The sequence below is a fragment of the Primulina tabacum genome, chromosome 17 (assembly GCF_025594145.1).
Source record: "Primulina tabacum isolate GXHZ01 chromosome 17, ASM2559414v2, whole genome shotgun sequence".
In the NCBI taxonomy this organism is placed as follows: Eukaryota; Viridiplantae; Streptophyta; class Magnoliopsida; order Lamiales; family Gesneriaceae; genus Primulina; species Primulina tabacum.
In genome coordinates this window covers 11,426,070-11,430,802 of record NC_134566.1, presented here as the reverse complement: position 1 = coordinate 11,430,802, position 4,733 = coordinate 11,426,070, and the positions used below count along the sequence as shown (strand labels likewise).

Here is a 4,733-nt window from a genome sequence, read left to right as displayed (position 1 = left end):
GAATCTCTTTAAAAAGAAAATTGGTCAGGGGAGTCATACCATAAAGGCGAGAGAGTCCATGACCTTTCGGTCTAGGAACAAACACTTGTTAAAGATTAATAATTATTATTTCAATAAATTGAAATAATACATTATCCTAATATGTGTAAGGAAGAGATGCCTACTTATCGTGGACGCTTTTATGCAATTGCAATGACTTAAATCCTATTTTAAGTTATATATACAGTTGAAATTAGTCATAATTTTTGTTTACATTATTTTTGTTATTAGGAATATAAAAAGATTTTGGTTTTAATATATTTCATAAATAAACAATTGGCGGGCATTAGGTGAAGCTTAATATTATTTATCCTTCAAGTTGAACTTATCGTCGATATGCATGCGATTCAAAATACATAATGAATTTAAGGGGAGACCATTAAGCTTGATCATTATTTAACACCAACATAGTGTACACGCCGTCCATTATTTTTCCATTAGTTTTTGCATGTTAACAAGAGTAAAAGAGAAAAGGGTCATAGCAAGCCTAAAGTTTTATTATAAAACGGTAATTATCTTTAAGAAAAAAGTCATAGCAAGCCTAAAGTTTTATTATAAAACAGTAATTATCTTTAGCTACTCAATATTTCTTTATATATTTATTTATAAAACTCCATGATCGAGAATGGGAGAACACAACAAACTGTTCGAGATTCTTTGAATCCTGCTTGCTTTGCCAATGCATGAAATTCATTTTCTGTCCTCTCCTTCCCACCGGGACTATATGCTAGCATAACCATGTCACATTGTAAATTACAAGTAAAATCTTCTCCTGGAGTCTCTGAAAGGATACACTCCAAAATGATGATTTTTCCGTTATTTGGAATTGCTTCATGGCATCTCTTCAGTATTTTTAAGCATTGTGTATCATTCCAGTCGTGTAGAACCGTCTGTAGATATGATTAGAAAAAAGATTTTAATCAGCTTAAAAAAAATAATCATAAAAATATTATTGCAAAGTTGTAAGAAACAATTGGGAATAAAAAAATTATGAAAAAGCAATCTTTTTTTAGAAAAACAGGTGGAAAATTAATGTAAACAACTATTTAATTATATGTATTGAATAAAATATACATTTCTTATTATGTCCCTATATTCCCACATTGAAAAGAAAAAAAAAATTTAAAAGTGCTTGTGATGTTTACAATGAACTTATGTAATAATATCAGTTAAGTATTTCGTAAAACAAATATTAATTTTGCAGTCAGACTTCCACATACATGACCCATTTGTGACATCTATTATTATTATTATTATGGCATAACAATTTAGAAGGCTAACAAAATGGTGAAAATAGGGTAAGTTGGTTGCCAATAAATAATATATATATATATATATATATATGTGTGTGTGTGTGTGTGTGTGTGTGTGTTTTATTATGATTATTATTATTACAATTATGGCAGAACAATTTAGAAGGCTAACAAAAGGGTGAAAACAGGGGAAGTTGGCTGCCAATAAAAAATATATATACATATATATACATATACACACACACACGCACACATATATTATATGATGAAAACAATTAAGAAGGCTAACAAAATGGTGAAAATATGGGAAGTTGGCTGCCAATAAATAATATATATATATACACACACACACGCACACATATATTATGTGATGAAAACAATTTCACCTTCATGATAATAACATCGCCTTTCGGAACACTAACGAACATGTCTCCACCCATGTGCGCTCCATGCCTGATCAATGCAAAAAGGTCGGCCAAGTTTAAGTTTCATGTAAACCATCAAATTAAATTAAAAAATGACCTTCAAACACAAATATTTCAATGGAACAGGTTTAAAATACATTACAAATAACCAACAAAAATATTTCACATACTTGCAAAAGATGGTGCATCTTGAATAACATGGGGCAAATAAAAATTAATGCCCTTTATAGTTGGATGCTTGGATAGGATCATGTGCAGGGAATCACCGATTCCACCTCCAACATCGACCAAAGTCCTCAAACCCTTGAATCCCTCGTACGTATCTACAACTTTTTTCATTATAACTGTCGAAAGATTGGACATTGCTGTATTAAAAACCTTGTTAAATCTAGGATCTGTGCCGTGATACTCAAATGTGCTCATTTTATATACTTTTCACAAGGAACTACCCCCTCGAGAATTGCATCTTTCAGGTGGTACCTACACATACAATTATTAATGATTAATTACACATGCACACATAGAGTATGTGTAGAGGTAATTGATATGTAGTTGATACTCGCCAAGTCTCCAACTGAACCCTGTCTTGGTTCATGATCAACAAAGAGGCTAGAGAAACTCCATCATCATTCTTGGTGTAGAACCTGCAGATCGGAGCCAAGGAATACAGCCACTCAACGCCGCCATCAGGCAGGGTTTTCACTCGACAATTTAAAATAGAGTAGCCCGCGAGCAGGCGGAGGATTATGTCCACCATGTTATGCACCTCTGGATTGTCGGTGGGAATTTCCGCGGCGAGTTCTCTTGGTGAAATAAAGGCGTCGGGACCCTTATTCTTCATGAGTTCAAGGAGGTCGAGCTCCAGCGCCACTTTGAGGACATTAGGTAGCACTGAAGCATAGGCTAGTTGCACGGCGAATAAGAAAGAAGCCTCGTCCCCTTGTGCAACCTCCATTTTTGTATTCATTTTCCCTGAAAAGATTGAGAACAAGAAGCAATACTTTGGGTAGGAGTGTGCATATATGCAGAGGCAAGCATATTTATAGTAGCTTAGCTCGTAATAATTGTTATAAATTGATTATTTTGATATAATATGAATAAAATTAATCCATATTGCTTTAATCAAAATTAATTTATTTTTGCATTAATATATATAATTGTTGCATCATGGCAATTAACATATATGTATGAATGATGTATATATTTGTTTATTTTTTATAGAATAGGCCATATATCATTAATGGATGGTCAAATTACGTATTAGTTAGGACACATTCTTTGAAATCCACGCCACCCAAGAGAGATGCATGCATTTTGCTGTATCTATATTATATATAATAACACATCATATTAACTAAATTTGATATGTTGATGCGGTGCAAAAGTTTTTTTTACATTTTTTTCCTCGTATTATTTATTAGTCAACTTTGTTGGAATAATTTTATTAGTAATTTTTATATGTCTCTCTATTCTTTTCCAATTTTTCACCAATTTATCTATTATTTATCAAAAAATTCAAACTATCTCAGTATATTTTATCTAATTAGTAATCTATAAATATCATATTCTAATAAAATAATATATGTATTTTACCCCAAAATTATCAAAGAAAAAAAATTAATATGACATGTATCATGTGCCATTGAACACTAATTTATTATAAATTACTGGATACTACGATCCCCATTAATTTATATATCTGGTCTATAGAAAATTTTATGTTAAAATTTTAATTTTAAAAATTTCAATTATTATAAAACCAGGAAATGGAAAGAAGGATACTATTTTCCCAGGTAAAAATTATATTTCTTATCAAATTAATGAATATTTTGATTTGAATCTATAAAGCATACATATATTTTCCCCATATAGCATACATCAATTCTCACTCATACTCGCATGCAATTGCTAGCTTTGATCCTAAAAGACATGCACTGAGTGTCTCTCCTGCTAGGATATTGTTCATCAAGAAGGAAATTGGAGAAGAACTGGCTACTGAAAGGAAACTGGTTGAAAAGAAGGGAAGCAAGTTAAATGGACCAAGGACAATGTGAAAACTGATTCTGCAATTTATTGACTCTGAGGTATTAACTCATTCACCTCTTCCGGAAAATTCCAGAACTACAAAAACCATATCAGTCTACACCAATCAAGGCAATATCTATATCTCAGATACAAGTGGTCAACTATACTAAAAACAAGGCTACTGACCATCCGGCAGAAAATTTGAAACTGATAGAGGTGGCAGCTCCACCTAGGAAAATCAATAAGACAATGGCTCTCCCGCCGCCAAGACCAAAAAAAATAGAAAGCATCCGAGATCCCATCCAATCCACCTGGTCAGGACTGGTCTCTGCCTTCTCCATAGCCACGGGGAAAGGAAAAGCTAAGTTGGATGAAGCTCAAGAGCCAGAACCAATATCAGCAATCCAAACTCAAATATACCTGCTGAAGGATGAATTTAATGATTTTTTTGCAAAAAAGATAATGTTCTTTGATGAATGGGTGGAATTGAGAACAATCATATTTGCAATGAAATTGAAGAAAAATGATATCCTGAAAAGGTAGGTAGCACTAGAAAAGGTGCTCTACATCAACTCAAAACTGTTGTCATAGCTGGAGCTCTTTAACGACGAGATTATCTTCTAGATCTTCTAAAAATTCCAAATTTGACCACAGCTTGTGCCAAACAAAGATCCAATTATGATCTTTCATGCCTAACCGCATTTGTTGATATAGCTGTGATAAATCAACTAGATATGGACATGGTCTCCCTGCAGATGAAGGTCAAATTCTAGGAGAATGATCACAAATTGTTTGAGCTAGTGGATTCCAAGGAGCATAGAGTGAGTGGTTCTTCATTTCAGTCTGTCTCTGAGAAGCCGACTGACGATGACTCCAAGGAAGCCAAACTGCCCAATCAGTCAGATCATATCACCTTTCCACCTTTGAGGCAGATTACTCTAGCTAGTATTGAGGAAGTTGTGCAATCCATTGCAAAACAACAACAAGATGA

The 4,733-nt window shown here is 33.2% G+C and overlaps 1 pseudogene; it reads right to left on the bottom strand.

The window, feature by feature from the left end:
• Positions 1-515: 515 nt before the first annotated feature.
• On the bottom strand, positions 516-2,701 carry LOC142531400 (caffeic acid 3-O-methyltransferase-like; annotated as a pseudogene).
• Between the last annotated feature and the right edge of the window lie 2,032 nt (positions 2,702-4,733).